Raw genomic sequence first — 22,279 nt, 5'->3', positions numbered from 1 at the left:
AGTTATGAGCCGAGGAACGTCAAGGGGGTACTGGGAGCCTCTAGAAGCTAGCAAAAGGCAAGGAAGGATGCTCCTCTGGATGTTTCAGAGGGAACATGGCCCTGACATCACCTCAGTTTCCAACTTCTAGCTTCCAAGACTGTGAGGGAATAATGTCTCTTTTAAGCCTCCTAGATTGTGACAATGATCGCAACCCTAGAACACTAATATACTCACATACCAAAATATATTGATCATACCCTTTGTCATACTTTTCTCCAGCTCTTTTTCTTTCTAGTCCTTCCAAATATCTCTTCTTTCATTCTTCATTTTTGTGTCTTAAGTTATTTCACCTGTTTGTAGTCAAACTCCACTGTTTAATAAGGGATGATAAGTTTTAGCTGTAGAATGCAAGCCATCCTTTCACACAAAACTGCTTCCTATTTCCTGTTAAGAGCAGTGTAGACAATAGAGCCACAATAAATGGTGCTAAGATTTGTTTTTCCACTAGACATTCAGATGAGATCATGGAGAAAAGAGGCAACATGTAGAAGCATTCCCTCCATCTTGGGAAATGCTTAGCAGTCTTGTTTACCAAAGGCTCAAGTTTTGTGAGAAAGTTTATTGCATTAATTTTTGTTACAGGAAGATTATTTTAGCTGACATTCTTCTTCCAAGTAAAATTCATGGAGTGCTAACAGTGTCTTAGGCTGAATCCTGAGCCAGAATAATTTGGTTACCCCTAGATGAATAATGGCTTCATTAATTGGGCATTGGACAAAATGTTCTTTTCCTTTCCTTGTCCTTAATTACATTAATTAGCCACAGTTTCTGTGGCATTGTATGTTTTGTGCATAACACATTCCAGGGCAGTTCAAGTAAGGTGATTTAAAAATTGGATTTGTGTATCAAAACCCCAAATCCAAACCAAACCAAAACTCACATTACTTCCATGCCAATGAAAAGGAAAGTAAGTCCTAAAAATTACATTTAAGAACATGTGAGATCTTGCCTGATATAAACAATATGTACTATTATAGAATGATAACCCTATTAAATTCCATGAGAAATTATGGCTTGTTATAATTTCAGGCAGTAGTTGAGAAAACCTGTATCAGTTTGGTACTAATAACTGTCATACTTTAAATCAGGGCAAAACCAAATCCTGACTAGGCAGAAATATAAACTTTTTATTTTATCAGGACTTTAAAAGTAGTCAGATGAGGATTTCACCAATACTTCCAGATTTTAGAGACTTTCAGAATTGATATTTTAAATTATTTTAAAGTTTTCTGCCCGTGGGAATATTAACTTAAAATAGTTACTCCTATAGTGCATTAATACGACATTTTCAAGTGCCAACAAAAATTCTATATGTAGTTTATGATGTGAAAAGGAACCCTGAAAGAATTTCTAAATATCCTGAATATGTTTACTTTCTTAAAGAAGATAAAGAAAAAGTTAAATTTGTGCCTAGAATTTTACCAAACAGCATCTAGACTTTTAGTTTTATGATGAAAATCATTTTATGTCATACTTTTTTTTCTCATCTCCTATTGCTTTCAAGATTTGCTATTTTTAGCTTTCTTGTATGATTATTTAACTGATATTGCATAAATGATAATGATAACCCTTCTTTTCCCACCCATAACTTTACTGCATATTTGAAATATGTCACAGACATTGTTTAGTTTTTTAATCTTTTTTTTCCCCTGTGTATTTTCTTCTTTATTTTCCCCCTCACCCCTGGACCCTGTTCTAGAGTATGACCTTCTCAGTTTGAGTTTCCAAGTCTGATCTGAGTTATCTGTAAAATGGGTCTTTATGACCTGCTAATACTGGCTTGGGCACTGCTTACCTTTCAGATCTCACACTGGAGTCACTGAGAGAAAGAGTAGTATATTTGTTGGGGTTAATTTCAGCTATGATAGAGAGCCCAGAGTTTTTTAAAAGCTTTATTTTATTGAAGTAGAGTTGATTTTACAATGTTGCATTAATTTCTACAGTACAACAAAATGTTTCAGTTATATATATAATATATATATATTTTTTCCATTATGATTTATTGCAAGATATAGAACATAGTTCCCTGTGGTATACAGTAGGACCTTGTTGTTTATCTGTTCTATATATAATCAATCCATCCTTCCTTCACCTCCCATCCCCCTTTGGCCACTGCAAATCTGAGAACTCAAAGTTTAATGCCTGTAATTATGACACAGCAGAAAAATATGAGATGATGGAATAAGCAATGCTTAAAGTTCAGAAATTTGAAGTTCTAGATTATCTTTATGATCTTCTTTGTGGAGGTTCCTCAGACCAATTATACAATCTCTTTCTCCTATATGGTATTTTAAAAAAATATGATTCTTGATATATTTGTATATTTTAAAATTTCAAATATATTTTCAACTATTTTTATTAAGAAATATGTTCATTTCTTTTCTTTGAAGACAACCTTGCACAGAATGTAGTTATTTCTTTGAATCAACAGTGACGTCATACTCAAAGTATACAGTCTTATTGCCAAGTTTCCTGATGAAGTAATTGTCTGTTGGTATGTAAGAACCCACATCAATTGAAACAATTTCTCATGATGTCACTGGTGTCAAGGCAGGGGTCCAGAAGACAGGATTCTGTCTGACCTTAAGGGTATAGAAACTTGCTATTAGCTACCTAAATAAGTAAATGAGATTAAGAGGTGCAACTGAGCAATTCCAATTAAGTAATTTAAAATTTTTAATTTATGATGATTTTCCCAGTTTTATCCAGCTCTGTTTCAGAGGCTGAAGTTTTTTTATCCTGTTATTTTGAATATATCAAACATACATAAGAATCAAATATGTAGGAGAGTACCACTAAAACTCATATATCTCTGCATAAATTCTACAAATAACATTTTGCTATGTTTGCTTAATCATATTTATTTATCTATCTCTTTATATTGATGGAGTTTTTAAACATCATTAGGCACTAACAAAGGCCAGCTATTAGACTGCATACATTTGGAAATTTAAAGGAAAATTAAAGCATGGCTACTAACATTCTTTATGACAGAATGAGTGATTGATTTTAAGATAATTATTGTTCAAGTAATACATTGTGGCAGCATTATTAGTGAAATTGAGATTGAAGGTGAAAAAAAATTCCATATGAAAAAAATAGAGACTCTAAAGAAATGAGTGCAGTTTTAGAAAATCCTTGTACCCTAATGTCTGCATGTTGTTGACTGTAAAAGGACAGACTTTCAATTCTTGCTTAGTCATTCAGTCATGTCTGACTGTTTGTGACCCCATGGACTGCAGCCTGCCTGGCTCCTCTGTCTACGGGATATAATAGGCAAAAATACTGAAGTGGGTTGCCATTTCCTCCTGTGGGGAATCTTCCCGACCCGGGGACTGAAACAGCATCTCTTGGATTTCCTTCATTTCAGGCAGATTTCTTTATCACTGAGCCACCTGGGAAGCCCAGATTTTCAATTCAGAAAACATGAATTCTAGAGGCTTCCTAGAGCCACATCATTATGTCATACCAAGCAGTCCAGATTGAGATCCAAATTGAAGTACACTAAAACTCTGATGGCACTTTATCCCTTTAGCCTAACAGAAATCTTTGTTAGTAAATCCCTTTGATTTTATTGTTGAAAGATTCCAAGAAATAACAGAATTGTACACCCTGACTCCTTGTTTTCCTACTTAACAAAATTTTTAAAAAGGCATCCTTAGTGATAACGGGGAGAGTTGTGCTGGCTCTCACTTTCCAAACCTCCTCAGGGATGGATAGCTGTGCCTTTGATGTGCTGATAGATTTATGTCCTACATATTTTAATTTTTAGTTTAGTGGGACATACAGCATAAAAATTAGACAAACTTTTGCAAAGCATGCTAAAACAAAATTGGAAAGAAAACAGAAAAAAAAAGCATGTCCCCTGGACCACCCTAGCCTTTGAGAATTGATCACAAAGTTTGCCAAATTAATTATTGATGACTCATTATGCAAGGAAAAATAGCCCTTCCTGGGTAGTAAAAATATTTTGTTGTTTTCTAAATTTAACGCCATATGCTCTGGAGTCTTGTTCATAAGATAAGTCATCCCTGTGTCTTCCTTTCCCAGATTTTTTTCCCCCTATGAGTTTAAAAAACTCTATTTACTGGAACCATGTATTTCTTCAAGCTCTAAAAACAATATTCCATATTGTATGATTCTGTTTATATAACATTTTTGAAATGACACAATTATAGAAATGGAGGACAGATGAGTGGTTACCAGAGGGTGGGGAAGAGAGAGGAAGGAGCTGGGTATGGTTATTAAGGGGCAACACAAGTGATTCCTGTGTGGTGAAGCTTTTCTGTGTCTAGACTATAGTGTAGAAACATGAACATATACAAAGGACAAGGTTACATAAAGCTAAATAACTCATGTATACCAATGAGTGTAAGTACAACTGTTGAATCTGAAAAAGATAGGTGGCTTGCACCAATGTCACTATCCTAATTATAATATTGTACTAATGTTGTGTAAGATGTTATATAGAGAAGAGCTAACACGTATCCTACTCAAACTCTTCCAGAAAATTGCAGAGGAAGGTAAACTGCCAAACTCATTCTATGAGGCCACCATCATCCTAATACCAAAACCAGACAAAAGATGCCATAAAAAAAGAAAACTACAGGCCAGTATCACTGATGAACATAGATGCAAAAATCCTCAACAAAATTCTAGCAAACAGAATCCAACAACATATTGAAAACATCATACATCATAACCAAGTGGGCTTTGTCCCAGGGATGCAAGGATTCTTCAATATTCGCAAATCAATCAATGTGATACACCACATGAACAAATTGAAAGATAAAAACCATATGATTATCTCAATAGATGCAGAGAAAGCCTTTGACAAAATGCAACATCCATTTATGATAAAAAACCCTCCAGAAAGCAGACACAGAAGGAACATACCTCAACATAATAAAAGCCATATATGACAAACCCTCAGCAAACATTATCCTCAATGGTGAAAAATTGAAAACATTTCCCCTAAAGTCAGGAACAAGACAAGGGTGCCCACTCACCACTACTATTCAACATAGTTTTGGAAGTTTTAGCCACAGCACTCAGAGAAGAAAAAGAAATTAAAGGAGTCCAGATTGGAAAGGAAGTAAAACTCTCACTGATTGCAGATGACATGATCCTCTACATATAAAACCCTAAAGACACCACCAGAAAATTACTAAAGCTAATCAATGAATACAGTAAAGTTGCAGGATATAAAATTAACACACAGAAATTCCTTGCATTCCTATATACTAACAATGAAAAAACAGACAGAGAAATTAAGGAAACAATTCCACTCACCATTACAATGAAAAGAATAAAATACTAAGGAATAAATCCACCTAAAGAAACAAAAGACCTATATATAGAAAACTATAAAACACTGATGAAAGAAATCAAAGATGACACAAATAGATGGAGAAATATACCATGATACCGAATCAGAAGAATCAATATAGTGAAAATGGGTATACTACCCAAAGCAATATATAGATTCAATGCAATTCCTATCAAGCTACCAATGGTATTTTTGAGAGAACTAGAACAGATAATTTCATGATTTGTATGAAAACACAAAAAACCTCGAATAGCCAAAGCAATCTTGAGAAAGAAGAATGGAACTGGAGGAATCAACCTGCCTGACTTCAGACTATACTACAAGGCTACAGTCATCAAGACAGTATGGTACTGGCACAAAGACAGAAATATAGATCAATGGAACAAAATAGAAAGCCCAGAGATAAATCCATGCATCTGTGGGCACCTTGTCTTTGACAAAGGAGGCAAGAATATTCAATGGAGAAAAAAGAATCTCTGTAACAAGTGGTGCTGGGAAAACTGGTCAACCACTTGTAAAAGGATGAAACTAGAACACTTCCTAACACCATACACAAAAATAAACTCAAGATGGATTAAAGATCTAAACATAAGACCAGAAACTATAAAACTCCTAGAGGAAAACATAGGCAAAACACTCTCTGACATAAATCACAGCAGGATCTTAGAAATAAAAGCAAAAATAAACAAATGGGACCTAGTTAAACTTAAAAGCTTTTGCACAATGAAGGAAACTATAAGCAAGGTGAAAAGATAGCCTTCAGAATGGGAGAAAATAATAGCAAATGAAGCAACTGATAAAGAATCTCAAAAATATACAAGCATATCATGCAGCTCAATGCCAGAAAAATAAATGACCCAATCAAAAAATGGGCCAAAGAACTAAACAGACATTCCTCCAAAGAAGACATACAGATGGCTAACAAACACATGAAGAGATGCTCAACATCACTCATTATCAGAGAAATGCAAATCAAAACCACAATGAGGTACCATCTCATGCCAGTCAGAATGGCTACTATCAGAAAGTCTACAAACAATGAGTGCTGGAGAGGGTGCAGAGAAGAGGGAACCCAATCACACTGTTGGTGGAAATGCAAACTAGTACAGCCACTATGGAGAACAGTGTGGAGATTCCTTAAAAAGCTGGAAATAGAACTGCCATATGACCCAACAGTCCCACTGTTGGGCATAAACACCGAGGAAACCAGAATGGAAAGAGACAACGTGTACCCCAGTGTTCATCACAGCACTGTTTACAATAGCTAGTACATGGAAGCAACCTAGATGTCCATCGGCAGATGAATGGATAAGAAAGTAATGGTACATATACGCAATGGAATATTACTCAGCCATTAAAAAGAATGCATTTGAATCAGTTCTAATGAAACTGGAGCCTATTATACAGAGTGAAGTAAGTCAGAAAGAAAAACAACAATACAGTATATTAACACACATATATATGGAATTTAGAAAGATGGTAACAATGACCGTATATGCAAGACAGCAAAAGAGGCACAGATGTAAAGAACAGACTTTTGGACTCTGTGGGAGAAGGCGAGAGTGGGATGATTTGAGAGAATAGCATTGAAAAATGTCTATTACCACATGTGAAATAGATTGCCAGTCCAGGTTCGGTGCATGAGACAGGGTGCTCAAGGCCTATGCACTGGGGTGACCCTGAGGGATGGGATGGGAAGGGAGCTGGGAGGGGTGTTCAGAATGGGGGATACATGTACACCCATGGCTGATTCATGTCAATGTATGGCAAAAACCACTACAACATTGTAAAGTAATTAGCCCCCAGTTAAAGTAAATTAATTAATTTAAAAAAAGGTGTTGCCACTAAGGTAAATTTGGTAAAAAGTACATGGGCTGTCTCTGCACTATTTTTTTTTTTTTTTTTGCAACTGCATGTGACTCTACAATATTGTAAAAATGAAAAGCTAAAGAAATTTATTCAATGACTTTCTTTGGGGGGGATAATTTTCTTGTTAAAAAACAGCATTCACTTCATCTAGCTTTTTTTTTTCAACTAGCATTTTTAAAGTTTCAGTGATATATATTGAACAAGTTGGAAATTGGAATCTCAATAAAATAACACTTAATTTCTTAAATCTCATGATAATTTTCTTTTCTACCTTTTCTTGATGTATTTTTCAATAGAACAGTCCCATTGTTTCCTGTGAACATTTAAAGGGAATATTTTTACAAGAATAAAAGTGAACAATTTATTTTTAAAAAGAAGAAGAAATATGATACAACCAAAATTTAGCATATTTTGAACTTTATATCTCTAGAGAATATACTTACATTAAATAATGATGAATTATTATAGACCATAAAGGCATGCATATTGATTTGTCATTGATTAAATGCTGAATTTCTGGTGTTGTGGAATAAAAAATATTCTATCAATGTTAATTACTAACTGATGTGCTGTGTATAGACTTAAAAAAAAATAAAGCAATCATACCACTTACCAAGTTTATCTAATCAGTAGAGACAAACCAAACCAAGGGGGTCCTGGTAGAGACTGCTAGATATCCTTAAAGAAAATTCCATTATACATGATAAATTGGGGTATTCAGGGTTTTGACAATTTCTATGACTGAAAGGAAATTATTTTCAGAATTTTAATTTGATGGGCTTGGATAATTGATTCTGTAAGAGCTAGAGGCCCAAAGGGCATGCAAGTATCCAACCAAGTACATGTGGTTACTGTGTCTCCAGGCTTTGAGAATGCCAGATAGCTTTAGTCTGCTTGGATCCCATTCCAGTGGGTAAGCTGCTCCTATATCCCCAAAGTAAACTGAAGCTTTTTTAATTTTTTGGCTGATGACAGCATATCTATTAGCTAGGAACTGCTGCCTGTCCAATCACTGTGTTTTCTCTGCTTTGTTCCTCTGCTGCCAAGTTTTGAACTAGTGAAAAGATGTAAATTAATCTCCTATTCCTGAGTATCAATTCAGTGGAATAAAAGCTATCTGTGACATTTTTGCAAATCTAGTGTAAAATATATATATTTTAGGAATACAGTGACCCAAAGAGAGCTTGCAGGTTAAGATGTGTCCAGGAGACCTACTGAATATATGAAATGAACACCTCAAGACACAATTTTTGCCTTAAGGAATCAAGTCTTGGGAGAGAGAGAAGGCATAAACCATTATAATCAGAGTGCTATAATGGAAGAAGTTTATTTACTGATTTACTAATTTTTTCATTTTTGTTTTCACTTTTTCCTGTAAAATAAAACACAGATACTGAGAATCACAAGACTCAAACATATGACTTAATGACTATAAGGTAAATGCTGCCCCAGTCAAGAAATAGAATTTTGCCATTTATTCAGAAGTCTCTTCTGTGTTCCACATTCCAGTCACAAATCCTCCTTCCCTTCTGTAATAAGTAACCATTATTCTGCCTTTTATAGTATTTTTTTCTTTCTTGTGTTTTTGATTTTATAGTTTTATCACCAAAATGTGATTGTACAAAATGTACATCTACAGATTACAGATAATACAGTTTAGTCTTGCCCTTTAAAAAATAAGTGCCTTTTAGTTTTCTTTTTGTCTGTATGTCTCCCTACCCCATCCCTTTCTTTTTCTTTTTTTTTTTTTTGATTCCCTCTTTTTTTTTTTTTTAATTTATTTATTTTTTCAGTGGGTTTTGTCATACATTGATATGAATCAGCCATAGATTTACACGTATTCCCCATCCCGATCCCCCCTCCCACCTCCCTCTCCACCCGATTCCTCTGGGTCTTCCCAGTGCACCAGGCCCGAGCACTTGTCTCATGCATCCCACGTGGGCTGGTGATCTGTTTCACCATAGATAATATACATGCTGTTCTTTTGAAACATCCCACCCTCACCTTCTCCCACAGAGTTCAAAAGTCTGTTCTGTACTTCTGTATCTCTTTTTCTGTTTTGCATATAGGGTTGTTGTTACCATCTTTCTAAATTCCGTATGTATGTGTTAGTATGCTGTAATGTTCTTTATCTTTCTGGCTTACTTCACTCTGTATAATGGGCTCCAGTTTCATCCATCTCATTAGATGGATGGTTCAAATGAATTCTTTTTAACGGCTGAGTAATATTCCATGGTGTATATGTACCACAGCTTCCTTATCCATTCATCTGCTGATGGGCATCTAGGTTGCTTCCATGTCCTGGCTATTATAAACAGTGCTGCAATGAACATTGGGGTGCATGTGTCTCTTTCAGATCTGGTTTCCTCGGTGTGTATGCCCAGAAGTGGGATTGCTGGGTCATATGGCATTTCTATTTCCAGTTTTTTAAGAAATCTCCACAGTGTTTTCCATAGCGGCTGTACTAGTTTGCATTCCCACCAACAGTGTAAGAGGATTCCCTTTTCTCCACACCCTCTCCAGCATTTATTGCTTGTAGACTTTTGGATAGCAGCCATCCTGACTGGCGTGTAATGGTACCTCATTGTGGTTTTGATTTGCATTTCTCTGATAATGAGTGATGTTGAGCATCTTTTCAGACATAATTGATATCTATAGGACATTTCACCCCAAAACAATCAACTTCACCTTTTTCTCAAGTGCACACGGAACCTTCTCCAGAATAGATCACATCCTGGGCCATAAATCTGGTCTTGGAAAATTCAAAAAAATTGAAATCATTCCAGTCATCTTTTCTGATCACAGTGCAGTAAGATTAGATCTCAATTACAGGAAAAAAATTGTTAAAAATTCAAACATATGGAGGCTAAATAACACGCTTCTGAATAACCAACAAATCATAGAAGAAATCAAAAAAGAAATCAAAATATGCATAGAAATGAATGAAAATGAAAACACAACAACCCAAAACCTATGGGATACTGTAAAAGCAGTGCTAAGGGGAAGGTTCATAGCATTACAGGCTTACATCAAGAAACAAGAAAAAAGCCAAATAAATAACCTAACTCTACACCTAAAGCAATTAAAGAAGGAAGAAATGAGGAACCCCAGGGTTAGCAGAAGGAAAGAAATCTTAAAAATTAGGGCAGAAATAAATGCAAAAGAAACTAAAGAGACCATAGCAAAAATCAACAAAGCTAAAAGCTGGTTTTTTGAAAAAATAAACAAAATTCACAAACCATTAGCAAGACTCATTAAGAAACAAAGAGAGAAGAACCAAATTAACAAAATTAGAAATGAAAATGGAGAGATCACAACAGACAACACTGAAATACAAAGGATCATAAGAGACTACTACCAGCAGCTCTATGCCAATAAAATGGACAACTTGGATGAAATGGACAAATTCTTAGAAAAGTATAACCTTCCAAAACTGAACCAGGAAGAAATAGAAGATCTTAACAGACCCATCACAAGCAAGGAAATCGAAACTGTAATCAAAAATCTTCCAGCAAACAAAAGCCCAGGACCAGATGGCTTCACAGCTGAATTCTACCAAAAATTTAGAGAAGTGCTAACACGTATCTTACCCAAACTCTTCCAGAAAATTGCAGAGGAAGGTAAACTTCCAAACTCATTCTATGAGGCCACCATTACCCTAATTCCAAAACCAGACAAAGATGCCACAAAAAAAGAAAACTATAGGCCAATATCACTGATGAACATAGATGCAAAAATCCTTAACAAAATTCTAGCAAACAGAATCCAACAACATATTTAAAAAAAATCATACACCACCACCAAGTGGGCTTTATCCCAGGAATGCAAGGATTCTTTAGTATCCGCAAATCAATCAATGTAATACACCACATTAACAAATTGAAAGATAAAAACCATATGATTATCTCAATAGATGCAGAGAAAGCCTTTCTTTTTCTTAAAATTTTCCATTATAAAACAAGGGTTGTTTAACCAGCAGAGTTTCCCACAGCTGGGTTTTGTTGATTGCCCATTCATGAAGTAGTTTAACATGGTCCTCTGTCCTTGGTATCTTTGCAAAATCCACCACCAAACTCAGAGATCTGCTTCCATCTTTTTCACAAGACTCTATCACTTGTAGCTTAAAATGGTTTGTTGTCTTTCTTTTTTGTGGTTTTAACAAATGTTAATACTGAATGCTTATGTCTCTTCATCCATTAAAGCTTATAAATGGTGATATTCTAATTCTAGCCTTCCTTTTTCATTAAGAGCTGGATTACATTCAAAGAGAGTTTTCCCTCTTTTGGTTGTTTGACTATGTAGTGGTACAATTCATGTAGGGCTTCCCAGGTGGCTCACTGGTAAAGAACCTGCCTGCCAAGGTAGGCAGGAGACCTAAGAGACGGGTTTGATCCCTGGGTTGGGAAGATCCCCTGGAGGAGGGCATGGCAATCCCACTCCAGTATTCTTGCTTAGAGAATTCCATGGACAGAGGAGACTGTCAGGCTATAGTCCATAGGGTTGCAAAGAGTTGGACATGACTGAAGTTATTTAGCATGCATTCATACTTCATGAAAGAAAAAAAAAGTGCTTAATAATTTCTTTTAACAGTTACCAAGATAACATGTTTTGAAAGTGACTTGTTGTTGTTCATTTGCTCTGTCATGTCCAACTCTTTGTGACCCCATGGACTGCAGCACGCCAGGCTTCCCTGTCCTTCGTCATTTCCCAGAGCTTGCTCAAACTCGTGTCCATTGAGTGGGTGATGCCATCCAACCATCTCATCCTCTATTGTCCCCTTTTCCTCCTGCCTTCAATCTTTCCCAGCATCAGGGTCTTTTCCAAAAGAGTCAGTTCTTTGCATCAAGTGGCCAAAGTATTGGAGCTTCAGCTTCAGCAGCAGTCCTTCCAATGAATATTCAGGATTGACTTCCTTTAGGATTGACTGGTTTGATCTCCTTTCAGTCCAAGGAATTCTCAAGCATCTTCTCCAACACCGAAAGTGACTAGTATTTTAAAATATCATTATGAACTCATGCCTTTGAAAGTTTCAATCTATTGATTTTTTTTATTATTGAAATTCAAATTGACTGAGTTCAAATAATTCTTCAAAAGCCTTGATTGCTTTCAGTGTGAGTGATATTTCAGAATCATAATATGGGCACTTAGGGAAGCTTATTGTTACTGGATTAATCATTGTCCTTAGGGCTTTCAGTAGACTTAGGTAGGAAGCTACCATGTACACATTCATTCCTAGATTTGAAATTTCTGGAAATTTCTGATATAGTCAAGTGTAAAGGTCTACATATATATACATATACATATATATATATATATATATATATATATATATATATATATATATATATATATATATATATATATTGCCTAATGCCTTTTCAGACAGCTTATACCAGTTTATGCTCCTACTGCTGCATTGGGCTTCCCTGATAGCTCAGTTGGTAAAGAATCCCCCTGCAATGGAGGAGACCCCAGTTCAATTCCTGGGTCAGGAAGATCCCCTGGAGAAGGGGTAGGCTACCCACTCCAGTATTCTTAGGTTTCCTTTGTGGCTCAGCTGGTAAAGAATCCGCCTGTAATGTGGGAGACTGAGGTTCAGTCTCTGGGTTGGGAATATCCCCTGGAGAAGGGAAAGGCTACCGACTCCAGTATTCTGGCCTGAGAGAATTCCATGAACTGTATAGTCCATGGGGTCTCAAAGATTCGGACACAACTGAGCAACTTTCACTGCTGTGTTATTTATTCATTATAATGAATATAATTATAATTTCAGTTTGTTAATTCATTTCAATCTTTTTGCCCACCCAGTTTACTGTGATTTGCTACTCTTATGTTCTTAATTTAAATTCATCTCAGAGTTGTCTAGTATATTTATAAGTCTTTACAGATGGACATTAATAAAAATAATAATAAGTAATATTTCTTGAGCTACTATTATGAAGCAGACACTCTCCATTGCACTTTCCACAGAATTATCAAAGCAAGCCAGTTAGGTAAACCTATCATTATATTGCCTTTCTAGATGACAAAATGAGATTTAGGGAGGTTAAGTCTTCCAGTGTAGATTATAAATCTTTAATTGGATTTTTAGTTTCCTTGTCATCCTGCTGTATCTGATTTAGTTTACTTTTTTAATCTCAGCTTTTTCTTTCTGTATGGATGCCTGTTCCAGATTTATAGAGGTCTTTTCGTGTCCTATTGAGGATGTCAACTGGTTTTCTGAAATATTCTTTTGGTTCCTATAATATTTTCTCCCAGTTTTGTCTAACTTTCTTTGTTTTGTTCAAGTTTTTTTTGTTTATTCACCCTGGAACAATGAAAAGTCTATCCAGACTTGGTATCTGCAAACAGACTGGGTGTGTAGCTTACACTTGGCCTTGTTCACTGACCACGTGTGAACTGTCAGATCTCATTTTCTCTTATTCAACTGTAGGGCAAGTTACTATTTGCTGCTCTCACTGCAATCTTTGCTAACAGATGTTTGTGTAATATAGCTTTATTTGTTTGAAGAGGAATCATCTCTTCCTTTCTTCTTGGTTCTCTGAAACTGAACTGTCTAGTTATAGCAAAGACTATAAATCTTAGCATGAACTGGGCTCATCACACCTTTGTCCTCCACCATCGCTTGGTACAATATGTGCTAACTCTACAACTCCCAGGATGCATGTGCCCCTGGCAGTTCCCATCCTTTTTCCAGGGAGTGTGTGTTTGTGGTCCGCGTTATCTGTTTTCTCCTGAACACTGAAGTTTCTAAATACATGTTGGATCAGAACTGAGTAGATACTGTACAAACAGCATACTGGACATTCAGATGGCTTACAGAGTGAGCTATAGAGGTATGGCTGCCCAATTTTAGCTGATTAGTTCAAATGCTTGGTCTCCTAGGCAAAGCTGGATGGATGAAATTCCATCCCTATATTCATGCAGGTTGGTGAGTGTGCTTTGACTACTGATGTTTGTTTCTTAGCTTACCTCCACTGTAACATAGTTAGTAGAATTCTCTCTCAGATTCTGACAGTATGTTATTCTCATTTATTGGAGCTGATTTGACTTCATCTATTTCTGAATCTTAGAGGTTATTGTGTAATGTTAGGAAAGGCTGTGCTTTACACTAGCCTGAGCCATGCCATTTTTAAACCAGCATCCAAAAATAAATTTTGATGATTTATTATTTTGAAAGATCTTTGGGAGACTTGTTAATATATTGGTAGTCCTTTGATGGGGTTTTAAACAATTTCTTCACATGCAGAATGGTTTATAACTACCTCAGTGACATTTCAGATAGGATTTTTTTTTTCTCTGTTCTTTGTACTGCCAGTATTGGCTTTTAATTGCATTGGCCCATGATATATTTCTGATGTCCTTTACCAATTCTTTCTTCTGAGATCTCTTTCTGAATCTTGCTTTAGGAGTGCTGTATGATCAAACTTTGTTCCTCTTGCCATAGTTGCAGGAGCTTTCCTCCTGATTGAATTACATCACTCACAGTCTAGGATTTTTTTTTTTTTTGGTCTAATTTTGATTATTTGCATAAACACCAACCCTGCCTAAAACACCACCGAACGATTAGAACAGAAATGGAGTCTTTACTAGATTGCCAGTTGAAATCAGCTTTCTCTCTTCTGTTGGGAGAAATAAACTTTATAGGAAATAGGCAGGAGATGTGATATTAGAGAATGATGTTTCTTGGCCAAATCTGAGCCTTCCTCAGCAGGGTGGACAATGTGACAATGCTTCCTGGAACAGTGAATGAGGCTGAGTTATGAGGAAGGAAGCTCTGAGATGGAGGAGACTGACTTTGTCTTCATGAAGTATCTGGTTTCAGACACATCGTTCAGCCACATTCGAATGAAACAAGAAGAAATTATAGTCAGTAAATCAACACCCTTTGGAAGGATTTAAGGTCTTATGCAGCAATACTCTTTCCTCTACACATCTTACCTTTTTTTTTTTTCCCCCAGAGCTAAGGAAATGTACATGAAATTCTGTCGAGTATTAGATGCTATTTATTATCTAAAAAGGAGATCTGAAAAAATATTTGAGTGGTATACTAAATGAGGTAGAACACCTAGTTGCACATTGAAAACATATGTCTTATCTGTACATTATTAAGTTTTTCTTAGAGAGTATCTTTAATAAACTGAATGTTGATAATTTTTGAAGTCTAATATTTGTAATAGTAACAAAGTAAATAATTTTTTGAAAAAGTTATTTTAGCCATATGCATACTTTTGTTGGTGTTGAGTCCATATTACATGCTATATTAAAAACCTAAAATGAAATTCTTTTTAAAGATAAAATCATGAGAGTAGTTCATAGAGTCCAGCACTAAGATGAAAAGTCATGACATTGTGTACTGATATACGAAATACTATTATTTGTGTGCTTCACTCCATGGATGACTTCCATAATATCCAGCATGGATCATGGCCCCGTTTTGTTTGTTGAATTAAAGGCACGTCATGTAAGTTCTTGTGTATTGTTGTTGTTTAGCTGCTAAGTCATATCTGACTCTTGGGATCTCATGGACTATAGCCTTCCAGGCTCCTTTGTCCGTGGAATTTTTCAGGCAAGAATATTGGAGTGGGTTGCCATTTCCTTCTTCAGAGGATCTTCCTGACCCAGGGATTGAACCCACATCTCCTGCAGCTCCTGCACTGGCAGGGGAATTCTTTACCACTGAGCCACCAGGGAAGCCCAAGTTCTTATGTATACACTTTAAAAAAAAGATAAAATAATACAATAGAATATTGTTATATTACACTATTATAATGTACTGGGAGTGGATACACATCTATTTAAAATAGAAGCGTTAGATTTTTATTTCCTCAATGCCCTTTTTAATGCCTTCTGGTGATCCAGGCACCTACTTAGGATTTCCAAGTAGGTGGAATAGCTATATATAATAAAAGAACAGGTAGCCTTCTTGCTTATTTAGTGAAATAAAGGCTTAGGGGAATGAAAAAAAAGGTCACAACTGGTATTTTCATGTAGAGAGTGTGGTGTGAAAATGTGTGTGTAATGTATACATGGTTTCATGCATGAAAACTGAGTGATCTGGGGTCACTCTTGGTTTTTTGTTTTTAAATTTTGGGCTGCACTGCACTGCATGCAGAATGTGGGATCTTAGTTCCTTGTCCAGGGAGGGACTGAACCCACATTCCTTGCAATGGACGCTCAGGGTCCTAACCAATGGCCAACCAGGGAAGTCCCTAAGTTTACTCTTTATAATACTCTTCAGTCCAGTAAATGTTAGATTCTTTATTTTCTTGGGCAAAAGGGGGATATGTCAAAGGAAGACATTTTTGCCTCATTTCTAGAAATGTTTACATGTAGAGTCAATGACATGGCAGCATATTTCTCTCAAGCAATCAGATCTGGCTGTGTTTAGTAACTGATTTATGGGGACTTGCCTAGTGACTCAGATGATAAAGAGTCTGCCTGCAATGCAGGAGACCTGGGTTGGATCCCTGGGTTGGGAAGATCCCCTGGAGAAGGGAATGGCTACCCACTCAAGTATTCTTGCCTGGAAAATCCCATGCACAGAGGAGTCTGGCAGACTACAGTCCATGGGGTCACAAAGAGCTGGACACGACTTAGTGACTAACACCTTCACTACCTTTGATTATAAGGCCCACTGGGGTTTAAGTGGGTTTCAGTGTTAAGTGCCCTTGTATCTGCTGCTGGTACCTCTTTCTTTGAAAGTTTTAAGTCCTTATTTTTTGCCTACTTACCTAGAAAAAAAATTTTAAACCATCTTAGATCACTATAGTAACCTTACCCTATATCTTTAGGCTGACCTCTTTCACCAGGCTTTGGCTTTTAGTTAATCTTCAAGTCGTATATTTAGATGTTTGGTGTACATTTCTATTGGGTTTTAAGATTGATTTCTCTTACATAGTGTGGCCTCATCATCTTTCTCCAGGTCCTATTTTAGATCATGAGTATTTCCTGAATCAATTGATTTTCCAACCATTTGCCAATCCCAAAAAAAACCACAGGAACCCTCTTAGACTCTTCCTATATGGACTTGTTATATCTTACCAATGGGCTACAAAACCATCCTCTCCATTCTATCCTGACTACCTTGATAGCTGTTACTCAGAACATGGCAATATCCTTCTTATCTGTTCAAATTATTCCAAAGAATATCTATGCCATTTTCCTATTTAAAACCCTCATGTGACTCACCATTGTCCTCAGGATGGAATCAAAACACTTAGGCATGGGGTTCAGGCCATGTAGTGAGCTTCCTGAGCTTGTCTGCTTCCCTTACCACTTTTCACTTTGTGCTTCAGTGGTTCTTAGCTGTATGGATATTCAGGCCTCTACACTGACCTCCTATCTAGGCGGTGGCTGTTTCCTATGTACATCAACACCATTGCCCTTCTCTGTTAACATGCTCCTTCTCATCCTTCAGGTCTTAGCTCATGAATCATCTTTTCTGGGCTGTTGTCCTGGTTCTGTCTTCTCCATACCTCCTTCCCCATCCCTACAAACACGTATCCATCTGTAGATTGGTTTAGGTGTTTCTATGCTCCTCTGACACCTTGGGTTTATTCCTGTCTTTACAATTGTCTGGGTGTACCTCTGGCATGACACTTGTCAAAAATTATCTGATCTTGTGTCTTCTTCATGAAATTCCATGTTTTCAGAAGGTTAAAACCAAGTCTAATATCTAGTATAGTTCCTAAAGTATAGAAAATGATTATAAACTAAATTATATATGTAGTTATATGTCAAGCTTTAATAAATACTTCTTTAAATGTTTGCATATTCATTTGACGTTTAGTAAATTTGGTTATTGGTAGATGTAGATCTGTTTGTACATATACACATAAAACTGTTTATATACCAAGACTTTGATTTATGAAACTTAAACTTTCTGCTGTTTGCTTTGTAAAGGGCAAGCAGATATGAGAAAATTAAATGTACCATCAGAACACTGTTTCCTTCAATTGATTTTTGGGGGTACAGGGTAAAGTATTGGGTTTCCCAGGTGGCATTAGTGGTAAAGAACCTGGCTGCCAATGCAGGAGACATAAGAGGCATTATATGGGTTTTCAACCCAGTTCAATTCCTGGGTTGGAAAGATTCCCTGGAGGAGGAAATGGCAACCTACTCCAGTATTCTAGCCTGGAGAATCCCATGAACAGAGGATCCTGGTGGGCTATTGTCCATGGCGTCGCAAAGAGTCAGACACAACTGAAATGACTTAGCATGCACACAGGCTAAAGGTACAAAAAGCGTAGTCAAACAAACTGCCAAGCATCCTTTGAACAAAAGAATATTAAAATATTCTTTTTTTTCTGGAGCCAGCTTTTGGCTTTGAAGAAAATAGCTCCTTGTCTTCTCATCTGAAAAGAACAAAGTCCTTAGAATCTCTAAACTAATGAATAATTTTTGTGACTTTGTTTTTGCCATTTAGCCTCCAAATGCCTGGTAACTATCAGTGCTCATTTGATTTTAAGTGGATTCTTAAATCTAGGTACACATGGTCAGTGTTAGCAGTTTCAGGAATCTTAGAATTTGTCCATAATTAATTTAACCTATGAATATAAAATTAGAAAAGTCCTTAATCTGCAACACGCATGTGTTGTTTTTGGAAAGGTAAATATGTAGAGATCTTCCTTGATTTAGGATGGATTTATAGCTGATTGACACACCTTGTTCAGTCACGAAGTCATGTCTGACTCTTTGGAACCCCACAAACTGCAGCATGCCAGGCTTCCCTGTCCCACACTACTGTAAATTGAAAGTATCTCAAGTCCAAAATGCATGCAATACACCTGACCTACTGAAATCATATCTTAGTCTTGCCTACTTTAAATGTGCTCAGAATACCTTCATTAGCCTACCTTTGGTCAAAATGACCTAACAAAGTCTCTTTTATAATACAGTGTTGGTTTTTTGAATGCTATACTAAAAGCGAAGACTCGAATGGTTGTGTGAGTCCAGAGTGCTTATAAGTTGCTTATAATGCTTGTAAGGAATTGTTTAAACTTGTGATCATGTAGCTGACCGGGAGCTGCAGCTACTGCCACAGCCCAGCATCACCAGAGCATCACCAGCCCCAGAAAATTTCAAAATTCAAAGTATAGTTTTAACTGAATATGTATCTCTTTCGTACCATCATAAAGTTGAGAAATATTAAGTTGAACCCTTGAAAGTTGTGGACCATCTGTATATGACTTTATTTATTTAAGTTATTTCTTCCATGTCAGTGGCTGTTTTTAACCTTAGGTCAGGTTTAAGTAGCTCTACTGGTTTAACTAAATAGGATTTTTATTCAATTTTATTTGATAAAATGTATTTATGTTTTAGTGGTTCTTCTGCCTGGATACTTGATTATGCCTGTCCAAAAGATGCATTTTTACCTTCTTAAATGTGACCATTGATTAGGAGGAAATCTTTTTCTGTGTGTGTTGCTTAATTTATGGGGTGGAGGGGCAGAAGCCAATGTAAAACTATCTGTATTTTCCTTCTGAGAAATTCTAATGAGAACCAGGTTAGAGGTCTACCTGTATCCTCAATGTCTCTTTTCTATATTTTCCTCTTATTATCTCTCTGTGTCAAAGTCTGGATAGTTTTTTTCTGTTTCTTTTTCCTTTGCTATCTTCCAATTCACTGTTTCTCTCTTTTGTTACCACACATGGCCAGTGGATTTTAATTTTCACCATTAATATTTTTCATTTATGGCACACAATACTTTTTTCAAATCATCTGTGTCACTTTTTGTGACTCCCTGTTCCCTGGAGTTATTGTCAAGTTTGTCATCTATTTCATTAAGCATTCACGGTTATTTTGATGGCTTAAATATTTGAAGTCGCTCCGGGGTTCTTTCTGCTTGTTATTTGTGCTAGTTCTTACTTATTGTCTTGTTTCCTGTGGGCCTCATTAATTTTCATTGCTTGTTTATCATTGACTCTCGACGTTGTGTGAGCCAACTTTATAGTCTAGGACTAATGTGCCCTTCTTTGGAGATGCTTTTCATTTTCCTCTGCAGGGTACCTGAGGGCACTATCTCGAGAAAGCACCTTCACAGACTTATGGTGGAGGTTCCTTACCATTCAGTCTGCTAGCACCTGATGTCTAGATCTCAAAGTCCAATCTGTGATTACACATTTAGATACAGGCTCTTTTTGTCCTTTTTCTTCCCCTGCTCTGCTCTGTACCAAGACATCTTTTCCTTTAGTCCTGGAAGCTGATGGGGGTGGGGCAGGGGTTTAGTTCTGGTTACTTTGACTATAGGGTGTAGCCTTTGGGGCACCCCTTTAGTGTCTAAGACTTCCCACAATGGGCCTTGACCTTAACTTTTGGTGCAAAAACAAAGGCTCAAGGTTGAGGTGTTAGTATGTGCCCTTGGGGCAACAGTGGCTAGATGCTCCTAAAAAAAGGCAAAAGGCACAATTCAGAGTCAAACCACACACTTCTTGCTTAAATATTTTCTATACCCATAGTTCTATGCTTTTAAATACTAGTGAACTTATGATTATATACATTCATTACTGACATAGCGTGGCATTAGCTTCACAGTAAAGCCATGAAAATTATACAGGATTCAATCAAATAATTTATCTGTAAGAGTTGTGGCCCTGTCAGACAGGAAGACTATGACTACAATTAAGAATGAAGTCAGGAAACAGACTAGCTAATCAAATGTATGGATTTGCAGGCTCTATTCAAATAGCATAATTAGTTAATGAATAGCCTCCTACCAGTCCATTCCATTTGTAGGGAATGAAATATTTAAAGGGGCTTACCTGTCCTAAGTTTTAGGAGCATTCAACCTCATTGCCAGCCCCCAAAACTTCATCAGAATAAGCAGTGTCAGTTTATTGCCAGTTACCCCTGAGATGGTAAAACCAGTTCTTGCTTGGAATGATATAATTATTTCCTTAGAACAGTAGATCCTTAGAACCCTGGCTGCATATTACCATTCCCTGGACTTTTTCTAGCAAAGAAATTATCCCTAGAGATTCTTAGTTAAATGGGTTGGGTTGAAAGTAGGCTTTAGTCATTATTTTTCCTTTGAAGAATTATAAATGATTTTAATATGTAGTCAGGGTTGAGAACCTCTTCCTTACTGAGCAAGTGTATACTTTAACCCTGAAATGGTTAGCATTAAATATTCTAAAAATGTGTTGAATTAAAATTTTGTGTTGCATTTGAGAATAAGCTCTGTATAGAGTTAGTATTTAAAGTTTTCATTAATGTTTAAGAGAATTTGATATTTGACTAGCCTTGTTATTCTGATTGAAAATGTGTAATTAATATTAAGATTTGGGATTTTAAAATTGAAATGTAATAAGTTAATTTGGCTGAATTTATGGATAGAATTGGACTACATAAAGTACTTGAAAGAGACCATATTTATATTTAATTGACTAGACTTATTAGGATTAATAACCAAGGAACACTTTGTTTGTTAGGCTTTTGAAGTTTTTAAAAAGAAAATTCCACACATTAAAATTTAAAGTGCAATTTGAAATATTTAGAGGATTTAATTTTCTAATTTCATAAATAAGACCAAATGTTAATAAAATCATCCCTTGAAGATGATTAACAATATATTTTTGGCTTATAAATAAACAATGAGATTTATAAGTTCAATCTAAATACATAAGAAATACTAGAATTCTTAAATTATAACTTTAATTAGTTGAATATTATTTTCAAAGTAGTCACAGATGGTCTTTTAAGATCATCTTTTAGTGGTATGTATAAGAACCATTCTCATGAATTCCAAAAATTTACTTTGACACATGCTGAGTTCTTGTGATTTTTCCTTTTCCTTTTCAAAGTTGAAATAGCTTTTTTCACCGTCTTTCAAAAAGTGAGACATAATTCACAATGCAAAAAAATGTGAGGAATAAAGTGAAACCTTCATTCACAGCACGCTGATTGCAGTTGGTAGCATTTTGATGTATCCAGCCCAGTGATTGGTTGGCTTGCTGACCTATGTCTCTTTGTCTATCATCTATCTATTTAATATTTCCTTGATTAAATGGGATATTATATGTGCTGTTTTATACTCTT

The sequence above is a fragment of the Dama dama genome, chromosome 29, assembly GCF_033118175.1.
Source record: "Dama dama isolate Ldn47 chromosome 29, ASM3311817v1, whole genome shotgun sequence".
Taxonomy (NCBI): Eukaryota; Metazoa; Chordata; class Mammalia; order Artiodactyla; family Cervidae; genus Dama; species Dama dama.
The sequence above is the reverse complement of the archived record's forward strand: the minus strand, read 5'-3'. Positions refer to the sequence as shown.